General features: G+C 38.9%; 1 protein-coding gene across 1 annotated transcript in view; it reads right to left on the reverse strand.

Annotated features, from left to right (window-relative positions):
* Positions 1 to 2,060: 2,060 nt before the first annotated feature.
* The window catches only part of MEI4 (meiotic double-stranded break formation protein 4), a 160,841-nt gene continuing 149,521 nt past the window's right edge, over positions 2,061 to 13,380 (reverse strand). Inside the window, exon 6 of the mRNA XM_080585985.1 lies at positions 2,061 to 2,581. The gene's annotated coding sequence lies outside the window, so the exon portion shown is untranslated. The remainder of the gene's footprint in view (positions 2,582 to 13,380) is intronic.

Consider the following 13,380-nt stretch of genomic DNA (forward strand, 5'->3'; position numbering starts at 1 on the left):
AAGAGGGTGGATGGGGGAAAGTGTTTTTATTTTGTTTTTAGTTTTTCACTGCTCTAGTCTGCTAGTGATGGGCAATAAATTATATTAATCTCGCTATGCTGAGTCTGGTTTTGCCTGTGATGATAATTGTTGAGTGATCTCCCTGTCCTTAGCTCAACCCTTGAGCCCTTTTCATTCTGTTTTCTCCCACTTTCCATTTGAGGGGGGGGAGTTTGGCTGCCCAGCAGGGTAAAACCACCATAAGGACATACTGAACAATTTCCAAACACATGCATTTGTGTGCATAGAGATATGTGTTTGCAGAGGAAGACCATGTAATTCTGGAGAAAGCACAATCCAACAAGGAACTGAGAGAGGGAACAGGATTTTCTTAAAAATAACAGTTCCAAAATTTGGATTTTTACTTTTTCCCTTTTAGCTGATTTCTTATTTTTGAACTTATACTCAGGATTCATCCTGAGTTTTTGTTTGAGCTTTTCTGGAAAGCACAGTCTTTCTGACAAGGATTCTTGATTTTTTAGGCTACCTTGAGGTCTCTTGTTTCACTTGTTCTTCCTCTCTGCTATTCACACTTCTGACATACTAGTTTGAAAGCCAGGATTTATAACCAAGATGGAAAATTCCTAGACAATTGTATACTTTGGACCCCATGATGGTTTTTACAGAGTCAGCACAGGTAAATGGAGTTTTTTGACTTTTGATTTGGGAAATATAGAATTCACTTGTTTATAACAGCTTAGTCTGGGAATATTAATCAGGCATGTTTGCCAAGTATTTTACGTGTCAGGAACTTATCCTGAAATGAAAGGAATAAAACAGCACCAATTTTATTTATCTGACAACAACTTTTTCTTTTATTTTTCTTTTGTAAATAACTTATTCCAAATCTCCAGGTGTTTTGTAGGCTGTTTTTGCTTCCCAGTTTCAACCCATATCAACCATCCATTTCCTATGGCACAACCTGCATTTTTTACCTTTTTCTTTCCACATCTTTTGTGGTCTTTAATCTCTGCACTATTTGATGTCATACACCGTTCTTCTGTTCCTAAAAAATCCGTTTTTATTTGCTTCAGTAATCATTGCCTCTTGCACGTATCCTCTTACTTTCCCAAATTACTTTTCATTGCTCATTCCTTTCCCAAGGGCCTTCCTCTCCTCCAGGTGCTCCCCCCATTCGGTCTGCGCCGAAGCAATACTCAGACTAACATCCAGCAAATCTCATCCTCCAGCAATACAATGGGTGGGGCACTCTCTTCTCCAAAGCAAAAATTGGATAAGAAGCTGTTCTCCTAAGAGACTGTTTAAATAGTGAACAATACCAGGAGAAATGAATTTACAGTACATTTTCTACTTTGACTAACACCCACCTGTGTCAGATACTTATCTTTGGAGAGGATGAATCATCCCCTGGAGAGTCTCATCTCTCTCTGCTGTCTGTAAGTGGGAACCCAGATGATTAGCTTAGAGTAGCTGTCTCCCTGAATAAAAGGAAAAATAATAAAAAAAAACAAAACACACCATACCAAGCAAACCTCGTCCAATGCCAGAGGTTAAAAGATCTTTGCCCAATTCAAAGCTCATCTCTCCCAGCTTTGTTCCTAGGGAGGAAAGGCAGCTCCCGAGGTATGGTTTATCTCGCCCATCATAACCCCCATCTGAGGATGAGGTGAATTGCTTTCTGGAGTAGTGTTGTGTTTGTGGCTACAGGAGAGTGAGGTGCTTATTTTGGGTCCAGAAAACCAACTTTTAAACACCCAGGCTGGTCAGGGTATAAATGTTGAAATATCAACATTTATAGTCACCACACAGTTTGTGAGGGTAAAAATAAAAGTGAATAGCATTTCTGCATTATATTGCTTTTGTAAACAACATCCAAAGTGATAGTAAATTGAAGTACTGTGCATTGCCTTGAGGGCTTGAGTGGCAATACAGAGACTTCATTTTGGAATTAGCCTCTGGCCAGTCTTCATCAGAGGCAGTTCCAGTGGCAGGATTTTTAGAGCTCTCAACCAGTTTACTACTGCTTGCATTACTTATGTTCACGATCCAGGAACTATCAAAATTCAGACAATGATGACACACAAACAATCCATTAATGAAGTTTATTCCTTGTTTCAAATACATGATGTTAAGGATAAGAATTATTCATGACCAGCATGCATACAAATCAGTTCGGAAGAATTTGTTTCCCTCATGAATGACTGAATGACAAAGATGTACTTTGAAATATGTTTGAAATGTTTTATACTATTACTGCACATTTTCACCACCTTCAAAATAAAAGGTTAATTGCAGACAGGCCAGAAAATAATGAGATAACATCACCACTTACAAACATAGCATATAGCATGAACTTCTGACTGCCTTTCACTGACAGCTGTAATGCAGTAAATGAGTATGACAACTGAATTAGTAATACGCTATTTCACTCTGAATCCTGTACAAGGTCTTCTTCTTGCTGCTTATGATCACTTTCAGCTCCATGTAAGAGAATATGGTGGCTCCATCCAAAAGAAGCATTACAATATGTGCCATAAGCAGAATTCAGTATAGGTCCATTAAGTCCATAGGTTAAAAGAATCTGGAAAAATGTAGAGGGTTACTTTAAAACAGCAGCAACAAAAATTCACAGACTTTTAGTTTCCAGAAGTTTAATTTTGACATAAAGGAATAAAATGAAAATAAAGCAATAAAAGGAAGTAACAATACTTAAAAAGAACAAGCAGCTTGTGAATGCAATTCAATTCCTAATGGTTTAACAGACATGCAACTAATGGTTCACAAATCATAAGGACTGCTCAAGTGATCTTTACATGGTGAGGTAAAAGGTATAAACTGCTGTGAGAACTTTTCTCCCCAGCATTGCTGCCATGGTAGATCAGTCTTTCAAAACGCTTTTACCGGAGGGGTCTATGTGAGCAGGTGAAAGAGTTGTGGTGGATCTAAAACCACCAAGGGTTGCTAGACTAAATGTAGATGCTTGGCTACCTTGTCTCCATATTCTGAGTCCAACCTTAATGCAGGGACTGTTGACTAGAGAAAAACCTGTGTAACTAGATTCAGGGCAAGGAAAACAGGTGAGTAACTGCACGGGTCTATCTGGGCTGCTTTTATCCTGTAGGCTTGGCAGTGAGGCAGGCTGCTTTTCTTCATAGTCTGGGGAACACTTTGAGAACTGGGGCAGTCCGTGGCATCCCCCCATTAGATAATGTGGCACGTTGAGACATAGTGAATTTATCCTTGAGAATAGACAGTGTAGTTGCAGCTGCCGTGCTACGGGCTCACTCTGTGCTCTCACCTGAACAAAACAGAGCATCAGGCATGGGGAGCTGCAGATTCCCCATCTGTGTGTGTGTGGCAGGACCAGCTCAGGGTCTTACTCATTTTCCAGTGGGGTCTTGTACAGAACTTGCAGTAACAAGTCTAGTGGCAGGAAAAGAAGACTGAATCCTAAATTGCATATCATCAAACCCTATAGAATATATATCACCAAGAGGGTATTAGAGAGTTGTATTGCTGCATGATTATGAAAATATTCCTTATTCATGTGCCCCTGTGCTATTCCTACAATCAAAATCCAGAGCCAGGTATGCAGCTGGTATACAGCATGTCCTGCTCTGGTGGCAAGGAGCAGACTGGAGATCCAGGCTCCCTTGGGTACCAGAGAAGGCTCCTTTGCTCCATATGCCATGCCCATCGTGGCACATTGGACTTGTCTGGAGTTCAGTCTTCTGTTTTCTTTGGGGATGAATATACATTTTGGACTCAGGGCAACAAATGTAAATGCTGTCACCATCTTAAAAGAGAAGACTTACACTGCAACACAGGGTACAGGAAAGGCTGAAGAGAAGCTCAAGCACCAACACTTCCGATGTCAATGATAAGCATTTCTACAGCTCATGAGCATGCTCTTTTCTGCATGCGGCACTACATCTCTGTTTTATTAGATAGTGGTTTATAGACAGAGTTCTGCCACCATTTTGATTAGAGTGTCCCCAAACTGGGCCGTCTGTACTTATAATCCTCTATGGAAGACAGCAAAAATCAAGATCTTTGTCTTCACTGAGGAAGAAGGCACAAAACATTTTGTTAAAGTTAACTTATCATTTGTGTAATGTGAATGTTTGCATAATTCTAGCAATAGCATGAACAATCAAACTGTACCTAATTTAGAAGTCAGTTTCAGATGTTTCTGAATCAAACATTACAAAGAAAACTAGAAGTGGAAAAAGAAAAGTGTTCTTATTGGTCTCATGTGCATTCAAATGACAAAAATCCCCCAATCAGAAAATCTGTTATCAGAGGCAGGTTTTACTATCTGTACAAACATGACCTTGATTAAATGAATATAGAATTAAATGAATCGTGAGGTGTCAAAACACGAGGTGGCTATCTAGTAAGTTTTTAATGTTGCTAAAATTTTGGCAAAAAAGATTTTGAATTTGTTCAGAGAATGAGACAGTAAGGCAAATCCTAACAACAACAACAACAACAACAAACAACAAAAAGTAAAATACTTATCCATTATTCAAGCATTTAAGATCTCAGCTTTTGCACATGATCTGCAATAAAAACAATGCAGCTTTTTGATGAATATCTATTGGTAGTGCTATAGCACTGGCCTTCAAGAGTAAGCCCTATTGATAAATAACTTTCTTAACAATCATTGTGGCCTTAAGAAAAGAACAGAAATGCATAGCAATAATATAGCCCTTTTTATATAAAGGGATAAAAGCCCCCCAGAAGGTTTCAAGGACTATTCTCTGATTCTGCATACAGTAAGTGACACAAAGAGGAAACAAGTTACACAAGCAAGTCAGTAACAGTTTTGAAAATACAACACATGAATAGTAGCCTGAATCCTGTAAGTTAATGGGAAGCTTTTACATTGATTTTTAATGGAGCCAGTATTTCACCTCTTTCTACCTCTGACCCAAAATCCAGCTCCAGGAGAAAGGATGCCCTCCTTGAGTCCTTCAAAACACAACATTCCACTGTTTGAAGAAGCAGCATTGAGCTAAATGCTTCACCAGAAAAACAAAAATGGAGCTCTAAGGTAGGTGTCTCAGCCAGCTAAATCAACCCCATGGCATGTTAATGAAAGGAACTATCTCAGGAATGACAAAATGTCTCATTGCTCAACATGGGCAGGAGGGATGTGATTGTTTCAGGATGAAGATGATCTTGGTTATGCTCCCTTTGCCTCCTGTTGGACACGTAGAAGCAGAAAAGTGCTCAGCAGAGAACTGTGCCTGTGCCCCGTGCATTGGGATTCTTGTCCCTGAGCCAGGGCTTGTTGCACTGGGCTGGTAGCTGCCCTGCATGCCTTCTGTCATATTCTGCAGAATAACTACCTTTTATTAAATTATATATTGTTTGAGCTCTCCTGTCTGCCAGATGACTGAAATCAGACTTTCTGCTTTATATTCAGTGGCAGCTTGGGTATTTGTTGTTCTTCTCTTCTGGCTTACATTTGGGAACTTATTTGCAGTTTTCACTCCTGCTATACTGTCCTTTGTGTTTAATGAGTTATCAAAATCCTCCTCAAAGGTATTTAAATCTCTCAGTGTTTCTTCCTACTTAACCACTGAGATACACAACCTTGCAAGGATATGTTATTCTCTGCTAATTGATTGTGATTTCTTTGGACTTCAGCACTTATTCAATATTAAATTGCAGCACTATGTTTTGCTACAAATTAGGGAACCTAATTTATGTTGCAATATAGTATCTCATCTGTGCTTTTTTATGCTCAATTGCTAAGTAAAAGAAAAGAACAGTACTCTCAACCTTGGAAACTGAGTCATGAATTGCAAAACACAAAATGCAAAAAAAAAATCACTGTATGAAGAGGCTGAACAAGTCAGATTTGCTGCTACTTGACAACTTTGTGCCTACCCTACTTGTGGTCTCTAGAAATGCTTTTCATGTTAGAGGGCCATGTGTTCCTTCCTCTTTTAATAACTGTAAAACGAGTGTACCAAGATTAATTTGAACAATCACATTAGAGGACATATGTTAATCTGAAATATGACCTTTATCTACTGCTGTCTCTACCAGGCTGGCAAGAATGGAAGTGGAAAGACAAGAGCAACAAAGACCAAGTGTATGTAACCGAGCTTCATCAAAGCATTGCAGCACTGCATGCAGCAATTCACAGAGACTCAACAGACTTTCTGTGAGATTTTCCCCTCAACACTCACTGCCCCCAAGCCCCTTAGAGGGGCTGCACCAATGCTGCTTTGCAGCACAGCCCAACATGTGGCAACAAGAAGAGTTCAGGCCATAACAGCTCGTATGTAGGAGGGGTCAATAGGGTATGAAAAAGTTGTTTAGTTTTAATTCATAAGGGTCTGATATTAATTTTAAGATCAAATTCCCTTCAGAGCAGCTAGGCAGACTATTACCTCTTACGTCAGGGGCTCTGTCCAGGTAAGAAATGATTTATAAATTTTACACAGTACATTTTTTCATCTTCTTTGTTATTCTTCTATTTTCTGTCATCTATATTATTATTTTTTTTTATTATTCAACGAAGTGGCTTGGAATTATTTGCATTTACTACCTGTTCAAAGAATGAGTTCTCTGTGCAAAGGGAAAGTCCTTAATATTTCCTTTGACCAGTACTAGCTTTTTATCACACCAAATTGGATACAGAAATTTTCTCTGGTCAATTACTCACTCACCATTAGCCACCACCACAATCGTGCTCTTTCAGAAACACATGAAGCTAACACCTTTTGGGTAATAGAAAATGGATTTCCTTGTTCTGAAAAATGACCGTAATGATTTTGAAATCTTAGTAGAAATGATAGCCTGTAGACAGCACTTTCAACTAACCACTAGAAGGAGGTATTATGAAAATAATGACAACCAGAGATTGTTTCTGTAGGAACCAAGCAAACTTGTCACTTAAGCGCATATGTGCTAGGCTAGTAGATACACAGGAAAATAAATTACTTTTCCAGACTGTGCCTCCACTGAAAGTTCTTTTTTACTACCTCTTTCTAGTGAACCACCAGTATTTTTTTCTGTTACTGCATTCATTACAATACCCTGGAGGACACATAGTGTATCAGGGTGATTCAGGAGGTCCATCATCGCTGAGGAGATGCTCTCAGAGTCCATATTCTGCCTAAAGAGTTGCTGATGATTATTAGTGAGCACCAAAGGCTGTTCTTCTGTTAGGAAACATCGGTGATATCCTTTGCCACTGCTTCCTGCTTCTTGAGTTTTCCCCATAGACTGCAATAAAAAGTCATTTATCTTTCCATATAAGGGAGTAACAAGACATGGATCCATCCGCTGAACTAAGAACAGCAAAGGGGGTGCAAGGACATCTAATTTAGTGACAATGACTTGCTTTAACATTTTGATTGTGCATGCCTCTGTGATGTGAATTTAGCATCTGTAAATGAATGTATGACACTACCTCAGAACAGAGATAGAAAACATTTATTTTTTTTTATGAAAGGAGTAACAACAGCCTTATAACGTGAATAAGTTCGAGAAATATGTGTTCCTTTACTTAGAAATGGCTATACTAGAATTCCTTTCTTAAGGTTTTAAGTATTTTTTAAACACTGTTTACACAAACAATTGCCAGTCACGTTTGTATAGCATAGTGTCATCCTTCAAGCATAGCAGAGTGTAGGAATGCTTAAAAGAATATGATAAAGATAATGATTCTGGAAGCTTAACATAATTTAAAAAAAAAGTTAGACGTCTGAACTGATGTGAATCACTTGAGTGAACTGTTGATAAGACGTTAGATGAGCTAGCTGTTGGATTTGCAAGCTAATAAACCTCATACAAATACAATATACAGAATCATAAACAAAATGTTTATGTCAAAACTTGAATGCAGATTCTAGGGATGCAAATGAAAAGTGATATAAATCACACAGTTGATGTATATAAGTGATTATGTTAAGTTATAATATTAGTAAAATTCTTATATATGTACATATTCTGAAATTGTTAAAAAAAATAAAAATAAATCTGAAGGTTCGGTGGAGAAAAGACTTTCATCCCTTAATGTCAACACCCCTATGCCATCAATCCCTCCCCAATTCCCCCCAGAATATTGTAATTTTTATAATTTAACTTTCCATTTTACCAGAGGTACAGCTGTGGAAAAATGTGGCTTTTTTTTTTTCTTTTTCTTTTCTTTGTAAATAAGGAAAGATGTTAAGGGAGAAAATGTAAAGGGAAATGAAAATAGATGGACTTATAAAGAGCTCAGAAAGAGGTTTTGAAAGGCATCTCTGCTCAGTAGATGATGATGAACAAAGGGATGTGGCAGGTCAGTCAGCTTGCTGGGTTGGTCAGCTTGCCAAGTGCTGGCAGGACACATTAGCCATTGCTGTTCTCTCATTCAGTAGAACTTACTCTCCAGAATAAATAATTAGATTCATTATTTTTTTAAAACCTTCTGTGTGCTGAATAGCATAAAGGACACATGCAACACAATAAGGGCCATGACAAACTGGTTTATAAAGCAGTGTCCATGCTGGCCAAGCTTGTAAACACGCCAGCTATCAGAAAAGGAAGAGCTACTGAGCAGGCAGACTAGCTGCAGCTTGCACACAGAAAGGTAGGGCTCACACACAGTATCTGGGAAGCTGAACGAGGCCATAACCATGTCTTCTCTTCTGGAAACTGACTACAGCCAGAACGTGGAGACCAGCTCAAAGGAACGGTAGAGTCAGAAAACACCAGGACTGTAGTGAAGCCTCAAGGCTTCAACAAGTGTGAAACTCCACAGTTCACAGGCCCCCTTTGTGCCCTGACAAAATATACCAAAGATGGAGGAACTAATCAATTTGTTTTACTTACAGGGTAAGTGATGAATCTCTTCATAGCACAGCATGGTCTGACCTCCCAGTGAGCCTCCCAAGGGAGAAACCTGCTTTGAGATGTCTGACCTTATGCAGATAAAGGTGGATCCTTTGGCTCATCCACTTAATTGAGTGATACTGATTATTGTTTTGCCTAGGTCTGTGATATAACACGCTTAGACTTTAAACACAGAAGAAAGCCATTTTCTTGCCATTCAAGTTACGCATGATAGCATCAGGCTTGAAATTAATTAAGAGAGGTATGAGATGAATATGAAAACCAGCAAAACTAATTTATAAGAGCAAGTCTTAGAGACTTGAAGCTCCATTTTAGGACTATGGTGATGCAATTTACAAATATTTGTCATTCTTGTGACCTATCCGTTTTATTCCCAGAAGAGCTGGGAACCCAGCTGGTGAGTAACAATAATTAACACAAAGAGACTGGGCGCTACTGCTGGCATTGAGTAGAAAAGAACATAAATAGCAGAAAATGAAGGGAGTTCAGTTGTTACTAAACCATCATTTTGTTACACTTATGTCTAGCTTGATCATGTTCATTCTTCAGAGACAAAACTCAATTTAACCCTGAATTTTAGAGGAATGCACTGCACTAAGAGGAAGTGATAAATTCAGTACAGAATACTAGAACTGTGTGTGCTGGAAGAGACCTCTGCAAGTCATATGGTCCCTATCTCTGCTCAAAGTGGGGCTGACTTCAATTTTATCTAGGGTTGCTCAGAGCCTTGTCCAGATAAACTCCACAACCTCTCTGAGAAACCCGTTACAGTGCTTAGTGGTAATTCTATCTGTGATATTTTCTCCTTCTGACTGCAACCTGTACCCATAGCCTCTTTTCTTTTTGTTGTTGTTTTGTTTTTGTGCACCTCTGAGAAGAGTTTGACTCTTTTTCTCTTACTCTTCCCCTTTGACTTGTTAAAGACAGCAGCTACTTTTCACACCAGCTTACCCCCCTCTTCTCCAGACAAAGGAAACCTAGCTGTCTCAGCCTCTCCTCACACATCATGTGCTCCAGCCACTGAATGTCTATTAGGAGACGAGTCCTCTACTGGTCTTACTCCTGTGCCAGTCTCTCATTCTCACAGCCATTATCCGGGCAGGTTTCACCCACCTCAGTGGCCACTTGTCTAGTCTACATCTTCCTATTCTGTCTGAAAGGAAGATGTGGGACTGTCAAAAGTCAAGATAAAAGGCATTTGTCATGATGCTCTTGTTCACTGAACCCATAATCTCATCAAAGGAAGCACTCAGGGTGGTCACACATGATTTCCCATTGGTAAATATGAGCTGGCTGTTCCCAGTCACCTTCATGTGCTGGACACATCCTCCTGGAGGACTTGTTTCACAGCGTTCCCAGACACCAAGCTAGGGTGAACAGCTAAAGTTCTGTGGATCCTCCTTCTTGGCTTTCTCAAAGACAAACATAAATTGGTCTTTGATCTGTTGTTGGAGACCTCAGCAACCCTTTTACTATCAGTTCCAAAGATGACAGAGTGGCCTCAGAGTGATATTGGCCAGCTCCCCGAGCTTCCTCATATGAATCCTATCGTGTCATTTTGCCTTCTGCATGTCCAGTTTACTCTTAACTGTCCTCTAACTCAATACTCCCCTGCTCTAGTTGGTACTGCTCTTCCCCCTACACTGTCACAAATCATGGAGACCTGGGAGGCATGAAAGTAGACTTTGCCAGTAAAAACTGAGGCAAAGAATGCACTGAATACCTCAGTCTTTTCCACATCCTCTGTCACTGGGTTGCCCCATTCAGCAGCTAGCTAACATTTTCTTCTTGCTGCTGACATATCTCAATAAGCTGTTTTTGTTGCTCAACAGCAACCTTGTCTAGTTTCAACTGAGTCCATCTCCCCTCAGAGGACCATCTCATATGATATGCAAAAATGTAATTACATTATATCTGAATAAAATGCCCTAGGTATGGAGAGTGTATTTAAGATTTTCCTGTTCCTATCTCTGGGCTTAAAGATCACCCCAAAAGAAATGTTAAAGTGTGAGTCTCCCCCTTTTATAATTTCCCCTCCCCCCCTTTATCCTTCCCTCTTATTTTATGCTTGACTGGTTCTTGCCTTCCCTCCCCTGTTTTTATATGCTGGTTACATGCCCCACATTCAATTTTTATGTCTTTATATTTAATCTGGGTTATAGCTTGACTTTGCTGATTCTTTTGCATGACTTTTGTGTCAACACAAGTCAGATCCTTATCTCAGTTCTTAGCATGTCAATGTTGATTACTGCAACACTGAAGAAATGTGATTACTGCTGATCTTGCCAAATGCAGCCTTGCTTTGTTCAAGTATTTTCAGAATGCCCATATTACTGCTGAGATCATTTCTCAGCATTGTTCTGATTATGTTATGCTCTTCATTGCATTCCACATTGCTTACTTGTTTTCCAGAACAATAAATATTACCTGGTTCCTTTTTTCCTTTTAAGCTTTTCTCTTTTGTACCACTAACTACTAATATTTCACAATGACAGCTACTACCATCACCATCAGTCAGCTTATGCTGCAACACTCCTCTACTTTTAATTTTTAATGATAATAATCTTTACATTACATCCTATCATTTTCAGGTAATTTTTCCTTGTCTTTGTTGCTCTGTATCTACCTATTTTTTATATACTTAGACTGTAATTTATTTACACTGAGAGTTGTCTACCAAAATTGTGCACAAAGTGGTGTCCTAATATAACATTGGCACACTTGGACTTCAGAGAAACATATATGTTTTTATTGTCAGAATAGACAGCGTTAGGAGGAACAGACTGGAGAGTCACCTGTTATCCATCCCTGGATACTGCAGCTTTGGGTGTGTCTACATTTGATCAAATATTTAAGTAGAGATGCAATTCTGTTTGCTTCAAGTTAGCTCAATGAAAAATTGTCAAAAAACAGATAAACAAAAGCTGCAGATTCTCTATGCTACCGCATTAGGTACATAGGCTTGCAACAGGTTTACCTGCTACATGTAGCCAAGGAGTAGTCCTTGAATTATTTACAGCATAGAAACTGTAGACCTGATAATAAAGACCAAATGCTGTGAATACAGTGGAGGTGATGAGGGAGAGTGTTGCACCTTTCACAAGCTGTAATTTGTAGGCACCTAGATGATGACAAGAAGATATAAAGCAGCCAGTTTAGAAACAGTAAATTTGGTTTAAGAGCTACTTGACAGAATAATAGGCTTTGTGGATAAAGAAAAAGTAAAAGATGTCATATTCTGACTTTAGCAAAATTTGACAGCTGTATATGATATTCCTGAAAGCAAATTAGGGAAAAATTGTCAGATTCAGATTCTGATGAGTGAAAGTAAACCTGGAGTATTTGAAAACCACTAGAAGTAGTAATTAATGGCTCTTTGTCAAAATAGGAGATGCACCAATGAGCTTTGTAGAGGTCTCTCTCTCATGAGATGAGTATTACTCAATGTATCTGCTAAGAACGTGTACAGCAGAATGAAGTCTGCAGATGACACTGAAGTAGGAGCAATGAAAGAACACAGAACAGGGTTAGAGTTTAAGATGATTGTGTGAACTTAAGAATAGTATACTGGGTGTTCAGTAAAGCCATGTGTACAGGCTGGATGGGAGTGGGTGACAGTTCTGGACAAAAAGATTTCAGTTGGAGAAGAGGATTTGATCTTGAGTTGAACATCAAGGAATCTAGTCATGCATTTGGGAAAATAGACAAGAACGTGAGTACAATATGTATATACACACATATATATACAGGTATGTATACACATATACATGCTTTTTTGGATATGTATATAAAGCTTCAGTTAAAGCTTTTTCAGGAGTAGGAGGAGTTTCCACTCCAGTGGAAAGTCCACTCCACATAGGAGTTAGGCAGGGAAGGGTGTTGAACTTCAGTCTCTATCCTCAGCAACAGCTCTTGGTAAACAGACTACTGTAGGCACTCCAAGGCATCTTCTGTTTTCCATTGAGTATCCCATTGTGGTGTTTCAAGGCAGCTAGGGAACACCAATGAGAGGAAATGTCTGGAAGGGTCACTAGTTTCCATACTCTTTTAAGGCTGTATATGAGCTGTATGTCAGCACACAGTCAACACCAGCTAGGCAGAGGTTCTTCTGTGTGTGTCCAGAGATAGACTTGGGGCACATTAGATTTCAGGCACATTCAGAGCCCAAAAGAACAGCTTATTGGTAGTACAGAGGACTCATATTTCACACAGAATTGTATCTGTGAAAATACTTTGATGGCTCTAGCTTTTGGTTGATTTTTACATCTCCAGTTGTACCAAGGTATATTTTATTCTTCTTTAAGTAATCACCCTGCAAGGATATTTCAATATCACTAATTTACTGCTGATTCTGAAAAATACCATAAATAACAGATGACATGAAAAAAGAATATTTTATATTCTGCACCATTTTATTAGTTGATATTAGTTGACCTTTAGGCACAGCCTCATTCAAGCTTCTTTAAATAACTGCACTTTAAATATTATTGAACGAAAAGGAAAAAAAACTCTTAAGTTAAA

Source organism: Anser brachyrhynchus, assembly GCF_964034855.1.
Source record: "Anser brachyrhynchus genome assembly, chromosome: 3".
NCBI classification, from domain to species: Eukaryota; Metazoa; Chordata; class Aves; order Anseriformes; family Anatidae; genus Anser; species Anser brachyrhynchus.